This window comes from Stomoxys calcitrans, chromosome 2 (assembly GCF_963082655.1).
Source record: "Stomoxys calcitrans chromosome 2, idStoCalc2.1, whole genome shotgun sequence".
Taxonomy (NCBI): domain Eukaryota; kingdom Metazoa; phylum Arthropoda; class Insecta; order Diptera; family Muscidae; genus Stomoxys; species Stomoxys calcitrans.
The window spans coordinates 83,259,459-83,281,426 of NC_081553.1; the positions used below are offsets into that span (position 1 = coordinate 83,259,459).

Genomic DNA, 21,968 nt, shown 5'->3' on the forward strand with positions numbered 1-21,968 from the left:
TAATTCGCCTGAACAAATTTTATTTCCTGTACAATTATTGCCAATCAGATTAAAAGTTGTTAGCGCCAAATAATGCGGTTCAGAAATATGAGAAATACTTCGAGGATATTATTTTGAAATTCCAATATGAACGGATTTATATAAAAACTTATTTTTTGAGAAAATTTTTTTTTTAAATGTCAAATGTGGACACCATTTGACGAACAGTAATACATTTTCCTTTCCTGTTTTTAACAAAAAATTTAAATTATAAAACCATTTTGACATCAAATAGAAAGAAGTGCAAAAAAGCAATTTACATCAAAATATTCTATAACAATAACATATTTGGAAATTAAAATCAAAAAACTATATATCAAGTTTTTTTGCCTGTTAGGGCGAAGATCATTCAATTTCACAATTTTTCGTTTGTTTCTCTTTCGAGACGAGCTCAATGATCGGAGATTTGATAATATGGCCGATGAGTTATTCTAACCAAATGACAAAACTCGTCCCAGTGTGGTTGGTGTGTTGTGATCTCTGGCTTTCCTCTTTTATTCCAAAAATCTCCGATCATTTAGGTCATCTCGAAAGAGAAACAAACGAGAAGGTTTGAAAAGCATTTAGTTCGGCCGGGCCGAACTTTGAATACCCATCAACTCGGGTATATATGTAAACTCCCTTTCGCCACAATCCTGTGGAAATTGGATAACTTATGCACCCAAATTCGGCACGGATATTGAGTGGTATAATAGATATAAGTCACTGTTCAAATATGGGTCTTTTTGGCCGCTATATCCAAATATAAACCGATCTGAACCATATAGGACACGGTTCTCGAAAAGCCTAACATAAGTCACTGCTTCAAATTTCAATGAAATCGGATAAAAATGGGCTTTTTTTTGGGACCAAGACTTAAAATCAAGAGATCGTTCTATATGGCACATATAACCAAATCTAGACCGATCTGGACCAAATTGAACAAGCATATAATAATCATCCTATTTTATTATAACGCCACTTCTCTATCCGTAGTTATATTTTAATAGGGGCTGGTCTCTATCATATTTTATTCAGGTCCCGAGAACTTATTTACATGTAAAATTTTCATATAACAACTCAGCTTTTTATGGGATTAAGACCCTAAATTGGAAGATCGGTCTATATGACAGCTGTATCTATAAAGTCTGATCTGACTCATATGTGGGTCGGAGGGCGGGAGGCCTAAACCAACTCAGTATTTCAAATTTCGACAAAATCGGGTATTAAATAAAGTTCTTATGAGCTTCAGACCCTTAATCGACAGATCGGTCTATATGACAGCTATGGTTGCCCAAAAAGTAATTGCGGATTTTTTAAAAGGAAGTAAATGCATTTTTAATAAAACTTAGAATGAACTTTAATCAAATATAGTTTTTTTACACTTTTTTTCTAAAGCAAGTTAAAATTACCAGCTGATAACTGACAAAAGAAAGAATGCAATTACAGAGTCACAAGCTGTGAAAAATTTGTCAACGCCGACTATATGAAAAATTCGCAATTACTTTTTGGGCAACCCAATATATCATCATACATTCCGATATTTACAAAATTTGGGTCGGATGGCAGGAGCCTCAAAACAACTCACTGTTTCAAATTTCAGCGAAATCGGGTAATAAATAAAGCTATTATACCTTATCGACAGATCGGTCTTATGGCAGCTTTTTTCTAAATATAGTCCGATCTGAACCATATTTAGGTCGGATATTGGAAAGTCTAAACCTATTCGCGAAATAGGATAGAAAATAACGCTTTTATGGGCTTCAAACGCTTTATCGACAGATCGGTCTATATGACAGCTATATCTAAATATAGTCCGATCTGAACCATATTTAAGATTGATGTCGGGAGGCCTTAAATAACTCACGGTTTTAAATTTCAGCGAAATCGGGTAAAAAAATAATGCATTTATAGGTATTAGACCTTTATCGGCAGATCGGTCTATATAGCAACTATTCCAAATATGGTCCGATCAAAAAGACGTATCAATTTTGAAGGTTGTAGAGTGATTACAACAGGCGGACGGACAGACGGACAGACACACGGACATCGTTAAATAGTCTTAGAATTTTACGAGTATTCGAAATATTTCGATGTGTTGCAATCGCAATGACTAAATGAATATACCCAAATATCAAGTGGGTTAAAGAAATGTATACAAATTGATTTTTCCCGTCAAAATTAGAATAATATTGGTTGCCCAAAAAGTAATTGCCTATTTTTCATTTAGTCGGCGTTGACAAATTTTTTCACAGCTTGTGACTCTGTAATTGCATTCTTTCTTCTGTCAATTATCAGCTGTTACTTTTAGCTTGCTTAAGAAAAAAAGTGTAAAAAAAGTATATTGATTAAAGTTCAATCTAAGCATTATTAAAAATGCATTTTCTTTCTTTTAAAAAATCCGCAATTACTTTTTGGGCAACCCAATATATTGATAGATGAAAAGAAAATTGCAGCCATGGGAAGACTCTTAAATAGTTGGCAGGGCTATATACTCAATACCGGCTTTGAAGGTAATTGAAATCAAACTGACCCGTCGCGCTTTGCTACACCGTAAAATGGCTTTTAGGAAAGAAGATTGTTCCTTACATGTTTTGAAACTGTCATCGGCAAAGTGAACTAGGCCAGCTGGAATACTGCAGAAATCTTGTCATAAAGGCACCACCTCATATTACAACATTAGTTAAAAGCCTCTGACTTTTTTTTTCCGAATTTTGCTCCCAAATTTGATGCAAGATTTCTATTATTCTCCTAAAGACTACTAATGGAAATCCTTTTTAGTCCTAATCGGCCTTAATGTTCTTATGGTCTTCTTTATTGGGGTGGGAGAATCCAGCATCTGTCCCAAATTTGTCTATCAGATGCGAAGTCCACTTTCATTGCGAGTACTGAATAGTCCCCATCGGCCTACAGATCCCTTATGTGATGTGTTTTGGGAGTGAAATGGTCATAAGTTGATTGCCTCTAATAGATAAGTATTCAACTGTCAAAAACCTTTCATTTGAATGCCAAATAGCCCCCATTGGTCTACATGTCCTGTTGGAAGTATATCTCTCAGACAATTCTTAATACCACGAGGGCTGTTATATAAGTTTCTGGCCTAGGCAGCACCAGATGCAATCTGACATCGCCATTGAAAAGTTTGCCATTTTCTAGCATAATCCTACTCAGAACGTTTTGACGCACGACCATCATTTGTATAGTTAACAATGACGGGAAATAATTAACTTGACAGACAAATTTCGAAAGACCATTCTTCTTAGCTTTCGACCGGGATTATCGCGACAAGAGTGCATTTGAACCTGAACCTAAATCTTTGTATTACGATGAAGCACCATTTTATAACACTATGAAAAACTGGTTCAATGAATTCGATCTAGCCGACGCTTGCTGAAAGTCAAATTTCGTGAAGGTCGTCCAAAAACGGCCGTTCTCTAGTAGTGAATATTGATGCCGTGCGTGCGAACTAACAATGCAATATCGTCATGTGGCATACCCGCCTGAACCAACCTTAAATAAATTTGGAAAATTTATTTGCGATTCTGAAACTTTTATGTTCATAGACAAGAAAAAACGAAAACAAAAAAATTTGGGGAGAAATTATTAAAAAAATCCGCTTGCAAAATTCGTGCACATGAAGTACGATTCATTTTTTTTTTTCAACACGAAAACTCATATTTAACAAATTTCTAAGAATTATAAAAATAAAGATATTTTGATGAGTTTTTCGGCGTTTTTCAGACAAAGGTGTCCTTAACAAATAAATTCTGCTCGAATTGTTTTCCACAGAAATGCCCAAAATACCCATGTGAAAAAGGCTGTGGAAGCCACAAATATTGTCTAAAGCAAAAAATTGTTTGCATGTGTTTAGGGGATATATGAAGTAAAAACCAGGAAGGAAGGGCAAAAGTCGGGCGGTGCCGACTGTATAATACCCTACACCTCCAATTCTGAATCAATTTTGATGGATCTCGGCAAGCCAATATGTTCAAACTGTAATAACTACGGTTGAGAAATGACAATATTATTGCAAATTACCCTAATTCTGACGAACATTTGTATGGGAGCTTATTTTCGAGCGATTTCGAGCAAACTTTTCAGATAATGTGGTAGTCGTGGCTCTCTTGCAGTGGCTATTGGGGTGAAAATCTGGCCATTTCGAGAGAATCGGTTACAAATGAGCAATTTCTTGCAATATTTCTCAAAATCGAATGAACATACATATGACAGCTATATCTACATCTGAACCGATTTCCATGAAATCCAACAGTAATGTCGGTAGTCATTAGAAAATCATTCCTGCCAAATTTCAAGGGAACCGGTTGACAAAAGACCATTTTATTGCAATATTACTGCAAATCGGACGAACATATATATGGGAGCTATATCTAAATCTGAACCGATTTTTTTTTTCAATTTCAATAGGCTTCGTCTCTAGGCCAAAAAACATGCCTATACCAAATTTGAAGACGATCGGATCAAAACTGCGACCTGTACTTTGTACACAAATTAACATGGACAGACGGATAGACAGACAGACGGACAGACAGACAGACGTAGCTAAATCGAATCAGAAAGTGATTCTGAGTCGATCGGTATACTTCATAATGGGTCTATCTCTCTACCTTTTGGGTGTCACAAACAAAGTTATAATACGCTGTACCACAGTAGTGGTGTAGGGTATAAAAAAAACATTAGCCGAAATGGGGGATCTGGGCTTTGCGTATTGAAAACTCAAGCCAGATATGTCAACTTAAGCTGGTGCATCATGCACTTCAAAATAGAAATTTTTTTATTAAAAAATTGGAAAAATCCTTTGAGTTTTCAAAACACAAAGCCTAGATCCTCCAATTGGGCTTTTATTTTTTACTCCAAAAGACACATGCAAACAAAAATTTAATTCAAACTAAATTTTTAGATTCCACAGCAAGTTTACAAAAAATGGCGATTTGGAAACCATCTTTTCCTGAAATTATTACTTTGGGTATTTAAGTGAAAAAATTCGGACAGAATTTATTTTTAATTTTTTTTAAAACACTTTTATCTTCAAAACTGAGAAAAATCATTAAAATATCTTTGTGTTTTTTTCTTAGAATTTTTTCAATCCTTGGATTTATTTAAAATTCTCTCCACAGATTTTTTTTTTGTTTTTTCTCGTCTATGAACATTGAAGTTTCAGAATGTGAAACAATTTTCCAGATGTAAGACCTTTTTATTTAATGTTGATTCAGACGCACCGTGTACCGTGAGATGGAGGCATTTTGGTGAATTTTTTCCACCAGCATGCATTTAATATGGCATGAACACTTTGCCCTTAAAAAGAGGTGTATTCTAGTCGGATTTCGCACAATTTAACAATCTCACAAGAAACAAGTAAAAAGGCGTTAAGTTCGGCCGGCCACTGTGCCAAATTTCAGTGAAATCGGATTATAAATGCGCCTTTTATGGGGCCAAGACATTAAATCGAGATATCGGTCTACATGACAGCTATATCCAAATCGGGACCGATTTGAGCCAAGTTGCATAAAAATGTCGAAGAGCCTAACACAAAGCACTGTCCCAAATTTCAGCGAAATCGGACATTTAATGTGGATTTTATGGGCCCAAAACCTTAAGTCGAGAGATCGGTCTATATGGCAGCTATATTCAAATCTGGACCGATCTGGGCAAACTTAAGGAAGGTCGTCGATGAGCCTAACCAAACTCACTGTCTTAAATTTCAGCGACATCGGACAATAAATGCGTCTTTTATGGCCCCAAAACCTAAAACCTAGATTTCGGTCTATATGGCAGCTATATCTAAATCTGGACCGATCTGTGCGATATTGCAGAAGTATGTCAAGGGACTTAACTTAACTCACTGTCCCAAATTTCGGCGTCATCGGACAATAAATGAGCATTTTATGGGCCCAAAACCATAAATCAAGAAATCAGTCTATATGACAGCTATATCCAAATCTGAACCGATCTGGACCAAATTGAAGAAAGATGTCGAAGGGCCTAACACAACTCACTGTCCCAAATTTCAGCAAAATCGGACAATAAATGTGCCTTTTATGGGACTAGCACCATAAATCGGAGGATCGGTCTATATGGCAGCTATATCCAAATCTGGACCGATTTGAGCCAAATCAACGAAGGATATCGATGGGCCTAACACAACTCACTGCCCCGAATTTCATCAAAATCGGATAATAAATGTGGCTTTTATGGGCCTAAGACCCTAAATCTGAGGATCGGTCTATATGGCAGCTATATCCACATCTGGACCGATCTGAGCTAAATTGACGAAGGATGTCGAAGGGCCTAACACAACTCACTGCCCAAAATTTCAACAAAATGGGATAATAAATGTGGCTTTTATGGGCCTAAGACCCTAAATCGGCGGATCGGTCTATATGGGGGCTATATCAAGATATAGTCCGATATAGCCCATCTTCGAACTTAACCTGCTTATGGACAAAAAAAGAATCTGTGCAAAATTTCAGCTCATATCTCTATTTTTAAAGACTGTAGCGTGATTTCAACAGACAGACGGACAGACGGACGGACATGATCGTCTTAGATTTCTTTAGATTTTTTATGGATATTTCGATGTGTTGCAAACGGAATGACAAAATGAATATACCCCCATCCTTCGGTGGTGGGTATAAAAAGGCTCGTGCCGATAAGTGCGAAGAAATGTTGAAAAAAAACCATCGTCACTTGTGGCGAATAGTGGATCGATGCATATGAGCCCAAAAACACCACAATCGGACGTATGGGTCTACGAAGTCGAACCAAATCCAACAAAAATTGGAAGAAGCACGAGGCATATACCCTCCTGTTTCTTAGAAATATTCACATGGCGACTGAGCAACGTAGGAGTTCAATTCTTAGTGGTACATCACAATTTGATTGCCTGAAGTGTTGGGAGCGATTGAAAGAACGAACAAGAGAAGACGAATTATTGTTCAACTTGAATGCGATCTCTCACACATAGGCTAAAACCAGCAACTTTTTGACCGGCCAAAACGTGTGACCCAATGACTTCTTTTTCCTCCCTCCCATTGAAAATGCGCTTGGAACGCTATTCTATGTGCGGCCGGTTCGGACCACAATTAAATTATACGTTGTAGACCTGTGTAAAATGTCAGCCAATTCGAATAAGAATTGCGCCCTTTGGGGGCTCAAGAAATAAAATAGAGAGATCGATTTATATGGGAGCTGTATGGGGCTATAGACCGATTCAGATCATAATTAAAACGTATGTTGATGGTCATGAGAGGATCCGTAGTACAAAATTTCAGGCAAATCGGATAATAATTGCGACCTCTAGAGGCTCAAGAAGTCAAGATCCCAGATCGGTTTATATGGCAGCTATATTAGGTTATGAACCGATTTGAACCATACTTGGCACAGTTATTGGATATCATAGCAAAACACGTCGTGCAAAATTTCATTCCAATCGGATAAGAATTGCGCACTCTAGAGGCTGAAGAAGTCAAGACCCAAGATCGGTTTATATGGCAGCTGTATCAGGTTATCAACCGATTTGGACCATACTTGGCACAGTTGTTGGATATCATAAGAAAACATGTCGTGCAAAATTTCATTCTAATCGGATAAGAATTGCGCACTCTAGAGGCTCAAAATGTCAAGACCCAAGATCGGGCTATATGGCAGCTATATCAAAACATGGACCGATTTAGCCCATTCACAATCCCAACCGACCAACACTTATAAGAAATGTTTGTGCAAAATTTCAAGCGGCTAGCTCTACCCCTTTAAAAGTTAACGTGCTTTCGACAGACAGACGGACGGACATGGCTTGTTCGACCTAAAATGTCATGACGATCAAGAATTTATATACTTTATGTGGTCTTAGACGCATATTTCGAGGTGTTACAAGCAGAATGACGAAATTAGTATAACCCATCCTATGGTGAAGGTCATAGAAATATACATTCTGTCACAACCCATAAAACAACCCCAATAAGTACTATCCATTTCAGACACACACCAGTTTCCTGACCTATCACGCCATTGCACCGCAACAAAAAATAAATCAAAATTTCAAGAATATTCCCTTATTAATTAAATTCTATTTTATGCTATTGTCCATTTCAATTAAATTTCTTCATCCTATGCGTTTCCAGTTCGCGCGGGAGGGGATAGATAAATTTAAAATACTTTTTTCTTTGCCTTTTTTTGAAGGTCTGTTGTGTGTGTGTGTTTTTTTATCATGACCAAGATAAGAGTCCGGCAACGATGTGCCCACCGCTGCAGACCAATGTGGCACGTATGTATGTTGGAGGTGCTTTCAAACGATAATACATACATACACGTTTATCACACATTTCATATCACAATAAGACGAAGACGAAGAAGAAGCAGAAAAATATAATCAAAATAATGGTAATGGTAAAAGCAGCACCCACCCCATAGAAGAAAAAGCGAGACCAAACTAGCCAAACAATGAAAATAAATTAACCAAATAAATAGGCTGTGAGGTTATACATCTTACATGTTTAAATGTTCATGCCTTCGATATTAGAGATGGCAGTTGAAAAATGTAGAGTATCGCCTATTGCGGCACACCATCATATGGGTGGCTATCACGCAATTTGATATTAATAATTCATGTCCACTTTTACTTAATGTCGGGGGGTTGTCGGAAAGAAAAAAATGCCAACTTTTAGATTCACCTTGCTGTCACTCCAGCTTTGTTTTGTTTCGAAAGGGGGGAAACAGTTGTGACGACAACTTGGTTGTGAGTAATCAAATAAGAAAAACAGAGAAACAATAAATTCTGTCTGGAGATGGATTCAAAAGAACGTAACCCACAATAATGTAAGCAAGATTTTTTTGAATCATAGATCATTGCGGATAGATATCTGAATGATTTCAAATCAGTAAAGTTTTCTTGAATTTTTCATTTATTGCGTAAAATGGAAAATGCAGATTTTCCAATGGGCATTCCATAAAGGAGCAACGGCAAACTTCTCACATATCAATGAGTGCTGCTTGATTCAAGGTTAAGTTCGATTATAAGGGACCTCCTTTTTGGGAGCCGATCCGAACAGCGAGCCGCAATGCGATACATCTTCGAAAAGAACTTTGTACATGGCTGCAATGTCTGGCATAGTAGCTCACAAATATTGACAGCATTAGAAGGGTATAACGAACTCTGAACATTTTTTCTTCTCGCCAGGATTCGAACACAGGCGTTTATTGGATTTGGTATATGGGTGGCACATACAAACCAAAATGAGAGATATTTGTGAAATCGAAAGACACTGGCAGCTGCCTCATTCTCAAGTGTCTGGGAAATCGTTCCACTCCCCAGAAAAAATGTTCGTTTAAAGTGATAATAATTTTTTTTTGGAGAATATTGGTCAGTATTTTATTTTTCCCGAGGCCAATGTCGCCCAGTGGTATACTATCAAAAACCCGATAGAGATCAATAATTGAAATTTGAAATGATTAGAACCAGAGATCTGGAGCGGATACCCTTTTCCGCTACGGCAAAAGTTCTTCCATTCCGCTCCACGCTCCCGCTCCTATAATTTTAAATTGACTATTTATTTTAAAATTATCTCACATACTGTGCCCCATAAAGTGATACATTAATTTTATCATTACGTTTACAACATTAAGCAATATTCAAATCCGAGTATATGCATTCTTATAAAGCCTCCATATAAAACGATCTCCGCTTTATTCAGCCTCTAGAGGGCGCAATTATTATTTGATTTAACTGAAATTTTGCATAATGATTTCTCCTATAACCTCTAACATCCATGCCATGTATGGTCTTAATCCGTATCTATTGCTCCTATATAAGCAGATCATCCAACTTAACTTCTTAACCACAGACCGGAATCAATTCCTAACCAAATTTTAAACAAGTAAAAAGGCGTTAAGTTCGGTCGCGCCGAATTTTGGATACGAGTATATATGTAAACCACATTTCACTCAAAATTGCATACCTCATTTCGCATAGCAGTTATATCGAAATATGTTCCGATTTGGGCCAGATGCAAAATAAACCGATCTGAACCATATACGATACGGATGTCGAAAAGCCTAACATAAGTCACTGTGTCAAATTTCAGTGAATTCGGATTTTAAATGAGCCTTTTAAGGGGTCAAAATTTTAAATCGAGATATCGGTCTACATGGCAGCTATATCCAAATCTGGAAAGATTTGGGCCAAGTTGCAAAAAAATGTCGAAGAGCCTAACACAAAGCACTGTCCCCAATTTCGGCGAAATCGGACAGTAAATGCGCCTTTTATAGGCCCACAACCTTAAATCGAGAGATCTGTCTATATGGCAGCTATATTCAAATCTAGACCGATCTGGGCCAAATCGAAGAAGGACGTCGAAGAACCTAACTAAACTCACTGTCTCAAATTTCAGTGACATCGGACAATAAATGCGCCTTTTATGGGCCCAAAACCTTAAATCGAGAAATGGGTCTATAGGGCAGCTATATCCAAACTTGAACCGATGTGGGACAAATTAAAAAAATATGTCGAGGGGGCTAGCACAAATCACTGTCCCAAATTTCATCAAAATCGGATAATAAATGTGGCTTTTGTGGGCCTAAGACCCTAAATCGGCCGATCGGTCTATATGGCAGCTATATCCAAATCTGAACCAATATGGGCCAAATTAACGAAGGATGTCGAAGGGCCTAACACAACTCACTGTCCCAAATTTCAATATAATCAAATAATAAATGTGGCTTTTATGGGCCTAAGACCCTAAATTGGAGGATCGGTCTATATGAGGGCTATATCAACGTATAGTCCGATATAGCCCATCTTCGAACTTAATCTGCTTATGGACACAAAAAGGAATCTGTGCAAAGTTTCAGCTCAATATATCTTTTTTTGAAGCCTGTAGCGTGATTTCAACAGACAGACGGACGGACATGTCTAGATCGTCTTAAATTTTTACGCTGATCAAGAATATATATACTGATCAAGAATATATATATATATATGGTTTATAGGGTCGGAAATGAATATTTCGATGTGTTGCAAACGGAATGACAAAATGAATATACCCCCATCCTTCGGTGGTGGGTATAAAAACAAGTAATAACGCATTAAATTCGGCCATGCTGAACTTTTGGATACCCAACACCATGGATATATTTACTATCCCGTTTCTTTATTAACCTACTTTATCAATATTAACGTCCAAGTATGGGCCGATTTGGATCATATTCGGCTCCGGTACCGAGAAGTGTATATAAGTCACAGTTTAAAACTTCAAGGAAATCAGTTTATAAATGAGGATTTTATGGCTTAAGATCCCAGATCTTTAAATCGGTCCCTATGGCAGCTATATCCAAATATGGTTTGATATGAACCATACGTGGTTCGTGGGCTGAATATCCTAGATCGCTAGATCGGTCAAATTTTCTCCGATCCGGACTATGTTCAGTTCGGACAATGAGGAGCCCACTGCAACTCACTGTTACAAATTTCAGCAATGGATTAAAAAATCGGGTTTTTGTGGGCTTAAAACCCTTAATCGGCTAATCGGTCTATAATACAGCTCTAGCTAAATATTGTCCGATCTCAATGTTCGAAATAACAGCGAAATAGAAAAATACGTCTTTTTACGGACTTAATACAGCTTTTATGGACTCGGTCAATATGGCAGCTGTATCCAAATTTGGTCCGATCCGGACTATGTTCAGTTCGGACGACAAGAGACCTAGTGCCACTCACTGTTCCAAATTTAAGCGAAATCGGGAAACAAATGGGGCTTTTCGCATTCGTAATATAGTTCGATCTGAATCAAACTCGTTGCGGATGTCGAAAGGATGACACTGTTCTAAATTTCAACAAAATAGGATGAAACATGCGCCCTTAAATCGGTAAAGCAAATGCAAATTTGCCCATGAACATTCCAATAATTAACTGGTGCAAACTTCTCACAAATCAATGAGTGCTGTCCGATTCAATTTTTAAGCTCAATGATAAGGGACCTCCTTTTTATAGCCGATTCGGATTCGATTTAAACATTTGTGTATAGTGTGGAGGCCACCGTAGCGCAGAGGTTAGCATGTCCACCTATGACACTGAACGCCTGGGTTCGAATCCTGGCGAGACCATCAGAAAAGATTTTCATCGGTGGTTTTCCCCTCCTAATGCTGGCGACATTTGTGAGGTACTATGCCATGTAAAACTTCTCTCCAAAGAGGAGTCGCACTGCGGCTCGCCGTTCGGACTCGGCTATAAAAAAGAGGCCCCTTATCATTGAGCTTAAACTTGAATCCGATTGCACTCATTGACATGTGACTGAAATTTTTTTGAGGGATTTTTTGTCATTACTGTGATTAGTATGGTTCATATCGAGTAACTTCCTGCTATGCCTACCATATAAACCGATCTCGGATCTAGAGCAGTTATTATCCGATTTAGATGAAATTTTACATGTAGTGTTTTGTTTTGACTTTCACGAACTGCTCCAAGTACGGTCTTAATCCGTTCATAACCTCGATAGCTCCCATATAAACTCTCCTGATTCTACTTCTTGAGAAATTTTCTTCTTGAAATTTTGTACAACGACTTCTCTTATAATCTTCAACATACGTGTTAGGTATGTTCTGAATCGGCCCATAATCTGATATAGCTCCCACATAACTCTTAAGAATCTATAGGATGCAATTCTAATCCGCTTTGGCTAAAATCTAGTACAACGACTTCTACCAACACCCCAACCAAGTATGATTCGAAAAAGTCCATAATCTGACATAGCTCTAATAAAAATGTTTATACCCTCCGCCATTGGATGGGGTTTACAAATTTCGCCATTCTGTTTGTAGATCATCGAAATATTTATCTGGGACCCAACAAAGGATATATTTTCTTGATGGTCTTGACCGTTTAAGTCGATTTAGTCATATTCATCCGCCTGTCTGTCGAAAGCACGCTAAATTTCGAAGGTCTAAAGCTAGGTGCTCGAAATTTTGCACAAATACTTCTAACAACTGCAGGTCGGTTGTGATTGTGTATGTTTCTGTATAGTTGCCATATTAACCGGTCTCTGATCTTGACTTCTTGAGCCGTAAGACATAAGACTTATCCGTATTTGGCTGAAATTTTGCACGTAGCGGTTTGTTGTGGCTTTCAACATCAGTGCATTTAGAGGCATTAAAAAAGAAGTGTACAACACACTGCTACAACAACAACAACGACAACATAAAATAAGGGTTATAGGGTCTAAGGCGAATTCGTAATTCAACAAATTTTCGATTCAATTAAAAAATTATTGATTCAATTAATTTTTAATTGAAAATCAAAAAACTTCCATTGTGATTCAAAATATATTCAGATTCAATTTAAAAATTATTTGAATCAATTAATTTTTTAATTGAAAATAATTTCAATCACGACTGTAATTGAAAAAAAGTTGTATTGAACTAAAAAAATGATTGAATCAATTAATTTTTAATTGAAATTTGTTAGGCGATTTGTTTGTCTGTGCAGATTGTTAGATGTAAAGTGGAAAAAACAAATTTCCTTCTTCTTTCTTATATTTTTTTTTCCTCAGGCTCGGTATTCAAGACCACTGTGAGTTAAATCCTCTTCTTTTTATTCTCTGAAAATTATTGCGACTTATTGCTATGGATTTTTTTTAAATACCCAGGGTAACCACAAATCCCCGTCGTAAATAATAAGTCTAAAATTGTATCGACATTCCTACAATAATTCCCAAAAGTAAATAATCGCATTTACTTACCTAATTTTTAATGTCGACTGTTACATATTCCAAAATGTACAACAACAAACACGATGAATGCTACTACTAAACGCCCATTGCAGAAGCTTAATGATTAACGATGACGACAAAAAACGGCGGCAATAGCGGCGACAAAAAATAAACGATAATGCCGATGCTGGTTGGTGATAAGATTTTTTTTTTTTTGGTTTCAAAGTGGGCTGAGCCGGGAAGATTGCAGCGAAAATAGTTTAACTATTATTATTGTAGTGGTTTAACTGTTGTTGTTATTGTTGTTTTGCTTTTTGTTTTATTTGGCATAAAACAGATGTTTTAGTTAAAACAACAACAATAACTCACACTACCGTGCCAAATGAGATTAAATAGAGACACGTGAATTAGGGGCCACTATGTGGACTTGCTTTATTTGGATGAGTTTGAGTGTGTGTGTGTGCCTTACTTAATGTGTATGGCCAAAGCTTGGCTGGCAACGACAACAACCGCGACCACCACAATAGCTATGGGTCACCACTATCTCAATTTTTCTTCTTTTTTTTTTTTTTGATTGCTGGAAATTAACTATTGCCCCGTGTATGCAAATCACAATGCTCGAACACTTTTCGCCAGATAAACATTATAAATGATTTTTTCATAGGTGTTGACACATTTTTTTTTTTATATTTCAAACAAATCACACAAAAAAAGCTAGCTGACACATAGCATGGTATTTTGTTTTTGTTTATTTTTCTTTTTTTTTGTAATTTTCAAAAGAGCACTCACATATTTTATGGGCAATTTTGTTTAATGAGAGGTATTTTACTATAACTCAAGTATTTTATGCTGCCACAGACCATCAACGTTATGAGGACTTAAAGGTCGTACATTAATCTTAATTAAGTTTTTTGTAATTTTTTTTGTTTCTTTTAACCTAAGTTTTAGGTTTTTTTTACAATTAAACATTAAAAGGTGGGCTACATTTTTTTAGATTTTTTTGGTATAATATTTTTGTGTTTTCGTTTTCCTTATTATTTTATTTTTAGTATTCCATTAAATATTGCTTCCATTCTTAAATAATTTTTTCTGCTGCTATTATTGTTGTTATTTTTGTTTTTCTATTATTTATATTTCGAATATATATATTTTTTTGTTTGAGTTATTTAGATAAGACTAATTAATCATGACATTTGGCTTTTGTTATTAAAAATTTTATTTATACCGCCAGACAAACACACGCAATTTTTTTTCTTGGTTTTGTTAATGGTTACCCAATTTTGTCAGCACTTATCATTTTTTATTTCCCAAACATTCAAAGCAAATACTAATTATTAAGTAAGCAAATAAACTTCATAAGAGAAACATAAGGGGTTTTATGTTTGCGCTCAATAAGACAACTTTTTCCCTTATAAAATTATTTAGCAAATTTTTCATGTGTATATATTTTTATATAATTTTTTTATATTTTTAATTTTTTTTTAATATTTCTTAATATTTTTCATTCCACAACTTAAACTTCCTTCCGCTTCAATGGTGTTACACTTTGTTAGAATTCTCCTTTTTAAATTACTTTCACTTTAACATTGACCAAATTTTCCCCCAGCAGCAGCGTTAGTGGCTGCTGAAGTTAACATTTAGTCGAGAAACGAAGAAACCCTTCTTTTTTTCCACACAAAGAAATAAAAAAAAACGAAAGAAACAATCTCGTCGCAGGCTTGCAAGGGTGTTTGGTAGATCTGTGTGTATGAGTATGCGGGAAACATCAGTGGGTAAAAGAAGTAAAAGAGAAAACAAACACACACAGAAACACAACAAATTTTAAAACGAATTCTGCATATCCGCTCTACAATTGTATTTCCTCACGCGCGCACGATAGAAATTTAACTGGAACCTTTCACTGGCTCGCTGGCCTGCTGGCCGACGCCACAACAGAACGAGAACATCAACAACATCAACCCAAAAGAATAACAGCAAAAGAAAATTAGCAGACGCAGCAGCAGCAGCTACGTTGCTGATAACTAACAGTGGCAGAGGCAGGAACAACAGTAAAAGTGTATTATTTAACATAATCATTGGACATTGGCAATAACATCATTCTCAACAAGAAAACAGCATAAAGCGAACACCTCCATTGCTGGCACATATGCACACACACACTACAAAAGTTATGTTAACATTGATGTTTAGTGTCGTTTCTCGTTTTGTTTTCATATTCATATGTTAAAAACGATTGGCTTGCCCTTATACAAATTATTCCCACATAGCCTAGAGAAAAGAGCGAAAGTAAGTGAGCGCCATAAACATTGTTTTGATTTGTTATCTCCCCAGCAAACATTTATCCACCCACACATGCACTCCATCTTTGTGCTAGTGGGGCATTTCTCTGTTAATAGAGGAAAGATTAAAGTTGACCAAAATCAAAACATTGCTCTGCTACAGAACCTTACTCAACTTCCATTACTCTCCCTCTCTCTATCTTACTCTTACTCACGAAGATATTATGTATTAAAGGTTTACATACCAACAGGTCGTATGAGTTATACCAAAATGTGGAGTTTTAAATTTTGGTTTAACATACGCCAACCCCTGCTAATGGGCAAACAGATTAGCGCTCAGCAATGGGCAGTGTGTCAGTGGGTCTGTGCCAATGGAGCGTGTGCAGGGATGCCATAATAGGGAAATGATATAACAAAATAAATTAACATAAAATAAAATTAAATAAAATAAAACAAAATAAAATAAAATAAAATAAAATAAAATAAAATTAAATAAAATAAAATATAATAAAATAAAATAAAATAAAATAAAATAAAATAAAATAAAATAAAATAAAATAAAATAAAATAAAATAAAATAAAATAAAATAAAATAAAATAAAATAAAATAAAATAAAATAAAATAAAATAAAATAAAATAAAATAAAATAAAATAAAATAAAATAAAATAAAATAAAATAAAATAAAATAAAATAAAATAAAATAAAATAAAATAAAATAAAATAAAATAAAATAAAATAAAATAAAATAAAATAAAATAAAATAAAATAAAATAAAATAAAATAAAATAAAGTAAAATAAAATAAAATAAAATAAAATAAAATAAAATAAAATAAAATAAAATAAAATAAAATACAATAAAATAAAATAAAGTAAAATAAAATAAAATAAAATAAAATAAAATACAATAAAATACAATAAAACAAAATAAATAAAAAAAAATAAAATAAAATAAATGCTATATCAGGTTATGAAAATAAAAATAAAATAAAACTACGTGCAAAGTTTCAGTGAAACAAAATATAATTTGTGCCCTCTAGGCGCTCATGATATCAAATTGTGAAATCGGTTTATGAAAGAGCTAACTAAACATGTACCGATATGGCCTATTGACAATCTCAACCGATATATTCTTGATCGTCATGACATTTTAAGTCAAACTAGCCATGTCCGTCCGTCCGTCTGCCTGACGAAACTTTGGAAGGTGCTTGAAATTTTGCACAAATACTTTTTATTAGTGTAGGTCACTTGGGATTGTAAATGGGCTAAATCGGTCCATGTTTTGATATAGCTACCATATAAACCGATCTGGGATCTTGACTTCTTGAACCTCTAGGGAGCTCACTTATCGTCCGACTTGGCCGAAATTTTGTACCACCGCTTCTCCCATGACCGGGCATTAATATACGTGTCCAATATAGTCTTAATCGATCTATAGCTTGATAAGGCGCCATGTAAACCGCATTTGGCGCATTTGTTATCCGAATGAGCTGAAATGTTACACAATGACCTTTACTATGATCTTCAACATTCAATTCACTTATGGTCCTAATCTTAAAGTATAAAGTAATATTATAATATCTCCAATAGCATAATTCTTATCCATTATTCTTTGTTTGCCTAAAAAGACATACTGCGCAAAGAACTCGACAAATGCGATCTATGGTGGAGGGTATATAAGATTCGGCCCGGACGAACTTAGCACGCTCCTACTTGTTTTCCATGCATTTTCTGTTTAAAACTATTTTTACCGCATTTTCTGTTTTATGGTATTAGTTTCAAATTTTTTTGCCTTTTTTTTTCTCCTGTAGTATTGGCAACCCTATAAGTAATTTGCAGACTCAATACAATTTGCAAACCACCTCTCTCTTTCTCTCGATTTGGGACACTACGTTTCTATGTTAGTCTCACCCGAGCACACTCACCATGCATGTCATTTCGGCTGAGCACAAATAAAACCGGGCAGTTAAGCGCTAACATTCTGTTAGTTGTATAAAAGGGAAAATTTTTCTATCATGCTATATATTGCTTTGGCCCGGTTAAATGTTAAAGGAATTTATTGGAATTGAAACAAAGTAAACAGTAGTTACTGTTAAATTTCTCATATATCTGTGGTTATTGTATTATAATGAATAGTTTTGAAATTAATTAAGATGTTGTTTGTTTTTTTATAATTTGTCACTGCCAATTTTATTGGTAGTCGTCTGTGACGACACGAACATGACATCAATGACGATGTTGTACTCTGATTATCAAACTTTTGTTTTTTTTTTGGTTGCTAGCCATTCAACTGCTAGTGGATAAGTATCTGCAATGGCTACATCGAGTGTTTGCAAGTAAATTCATTTGAAATGTGCTTCTCTACTGATCAGATAACTGTTTGGGGCATTATGGCATTTTGCAATGGCTACTTATCACTACATAAATTCTTTGCAATGCAGTATATTTTTTTTGTTTAACTGTCAAGAAAATTTTTGTAAAGGCAATGTAATCATGAAAATTTTTCCTAAGACAAATTTTTATACTCACCACACAGAAAAAATAACTCTTAGAAAAAAACCAACTACCAAATTTGTATGTGAAACTTTAAATTCTCAACGAATTTTAGCATTGAATCGAAGGAATTATTTCTTGAAGTACGTCTCTACAGGAGACTTGACATTTTGTTGACTATCAACAAATTCTTTAGTTGAGGTAGTAGTAAAAATAGGCATACAACCATATAACGCACATAATTCCCATGACTTGCAAACACAGTTCCCCGGTCGGTCAAAACAAATTTTAGTTTTTAATTAAACTTATTTTGGAAAATTCGGCATGAAAATATGAATTTCGTATTCAGAAAAGATTTTTTAGAATGGGTTTTACCTATTTTTAGGTTCATGTCTGGTATTGTGTCTTTACCTAAGTGCCGGTATCTGTTAGACCAGAATGCCGGGCAATGACAAAGGAAATGCTCCAACGTCTCATCATCTTCCCCGCATGCCCTACACATGCTATCACTTGCCGCACGGATTTTACATAAGTGAGCTCGTAGTCCTATGTGTCCCTTTATGATACCAATAGCTACACTGACCCCTTCTTACTACCTTTCAGTAATAGCATCGTCTTTTCACGATCAAGATCCCCCATAGGATTTTCGCAGTCCTACCGACCGTTTCGCTGTTCCACAATGTTGAATGTTGTAAGCGCATTCGTCGCCCACTCCCTTAACTCAGACTGCGTCAACCCGAAAGGCTACGGGTTAACCAAGTTTATTAACAGCAGTCCTCTGGCCTTCACTACCAAATGATCTGCCCTTTCATTCCCCCTTAGTCCGTTATGGCCGGGCACCCAAACCAAAAGCCCCATCGATGTTATCGCATACCACCGGGGTCTACGTTTTGGCATCGAAGAATTCTTCTATTTAATGCACGACCTCGTGCTGGGCAGTCTCCACCGACCTTCCCTTGACATAGGCATGCTGTTTGTATTTGAGTAGTTGGATGTCCTACTCTTTATCATGGTATCCAAAAGGACGTAAGGTCTGTAGGCCGTTGGTGTCGCATAACCTGCCTTGCCGGTCTTGGGTATAAATACCACCCTTGCCTCCTGACAGGCTTTCGGAGTATAAGAAATTCCTAGGCACGGTGTGGAAATAGTTGCCAGATGGTCTGCCTCTTTCTGTAGTAACGTCGGAAATATTCTATCAGGTCCGGGCACAATAACTCTGGTTGACATTTCATTCACTGGCTGGACAGGGCTCGCTCCGCTGCGACTTCTTTTACTCTTTAATATCTTCGCCCTGAATGTGGATATCGAATTCATGCTACTGTAGCTTATTTCCGCCTATGACTCTGAACGCCTGCGTTCGAAACCTGGCGGAACTTCGGACAAAATTTAAGCGGTGGTAATCCCCTCTTAATGCTGGCGACATTTGCGAGGTACCATGCCATGCATTGTAATGTAAAAAGTTCTCCCCAAAGAGGTGTCGCATTGCGGCACGCCGTTCGGATTTGGCTATAAAAAAGGTCCTTTATCGTTGATAAACTTAACTTGAATCGGAAAGCACTCATTGATGTTTGAGAAGTTTGCCCATAATGTCATGATCGGTAAATAAGTTGTGATTGACGAACAATAAGTTTCCAGCCCAAATAGCTTTTGGGTGGGGGCGGCTCCTCAAACACAAGGCTCGAACGAACGCATTACCAATCTCCGAGATCTGGTATTTTTGAAATTAGGGTAATGAGAAATACTTTTTAGGGGAGATATTTCGTCCCAAATATGGATATCAATTTCGTGTCCACCCCCAAATCCCTTTACTTTGAGCCCCAAAGGTATGAACCGTTTGGAGGGTTTTTTGGAGCTGGGGCGGCCACCGGCACTTTGCCCTAAAAACTGATTTCTAATTCGTTCTTTACTCCCAAATATCGTTGATTTGAGCTCCATGTTGCTATAGTCGCAAATAAAGTTCAGTTTAAGGGGTGATTTAGGTTGTACCCCTAAAATTGAATATCAAATTCGTTTTCTACTCACAAATACCTTTCATTCGAGTCCCATGTTGCCATAATGGGTCAATTAACCTATTCAACGTATTTGTAAGAGGAAAAGCGCCACCTTGACCTGAACGCAAATTTTAATGTCATATTTTTAGCTACTCCCAAATATCTTTCGTTTGAATCCCATATAGCCATGGTCGTCTGATATGCCCATTTTGGGGGTATTTTGGGGTGGTGCGGCCTCCCATTACAAGGACCTATTTTTCTATGCCATATTTGTATTCTATTGCCGAATACTTTTCATTACTTTTTAATTCTACAGAACAAACAAAGTCTCATATATCGATGATGGGTCATATGCCTATTTGGGGGATGGGGTGACCCCCTACACTTCGATCTGATTTTGTATGCCAGATTTGTAATCTTCTCCCGAATACCTTTCATTTAAGACCCATATTGATATGGACTACCAATTTGTCTGCTTTTAGTCATTTTGGGGTTAGGGCGACTTCCTGGATACTTGCACCCAATTTTTTATACCTTATTCGTATTCTAACTTTCAATACCTTTCATTTGATATTCATTTTGTCTTTTTGATTATACAGAACAAACAAAGTCTCATATAGCGATGATGGACCATATGCCCATTTGAGGCTCTTTTGGGGGGGGGGTGGGGTGACCCCCTACACTTCGATCTGATTTTGTATGCCAGATTCGTAATCTGCTCCCGAGTACCTTTGATTTAAGCCCCATATTGATATGGACTACCAATTTGTCTGTTTTTAGACATTTTGGGGTTAGGGCGACTTGCTGGATCTTGAGCCAAATTTTTTATACCATATTCGTATTCTACCTTTCAATACCTTTCATTTGATATCCATATTGTCTTTATCGGTCCACTTGTGATTTTGGGTGGTATTTTTGGGATAACGGGGAGGGTCCGCGCCTTCCGATATCTACAAATTATAAAGCATATTTCTTCTTCCTGACCATATTCGTAATCTACTCCCGAATACCTTTCATTAGAGTCCCATATTGTCATGATCGTCAAATAAACCTATTTTAAGAGGTTTTGGGGCTGGGGCGGCCCCCCAGGTACTTGAACCCAACTTTTATTATGAAATTCGTACTCTACCCATGAATACCTTTCATTTCAATCCCATATTGTCCCGATCGATGCACTTTTATTTTTGGGTAGAACTTTTGGGTAAGGGGGAGGGTCCGCTCCCCTCCCGATATCAAAAAATTATATAGCCTGTGTTTCCTTCCCGACCAACCTACACAATCTGTGAAAATTTCAAGATAGCCGGTTCAGTCTATACAGAACAAACAAACAAACACATTTTGAATTTTATATATAAGTTGAGCTGAGATAACTTTCAATCATTAGCTGTACTATATTGAGCCATTCTTCTAAAAGTAGATTTCAAACATCTCCTTAATAGCCATTTCGCAATGTTATTTAACGTATACATAAC

The 21,968-nt window shown here is 36.3% G+C and overlaps 1 protein-coding gene across 2 annotated transcripts in view; it reads right to left on the reverse strand.

Moving 5' to 3' along the window:
- LOC106084836 (5-hydroxytryptamine receptor 1) overlaps window positions 1-15,197 on the reverse strand; it is a 537,578-nt gene extending 522,381 nt beyond the window's left edge. For both annotated transcript variants that reach the window (XM_059362084.1, XM_059362083.1), the window contains exon 1: window positions 13,764-15,197. The gene's annotated coding sequence lies outside the window, so the exon portion shown is untranslated. The remainder of the gene's footprint in view (window positions 1-13,763) is intronic.
- Between the last annotated feature and the right edge of the window lie 6,771 nt (window positions 15,198-21,968).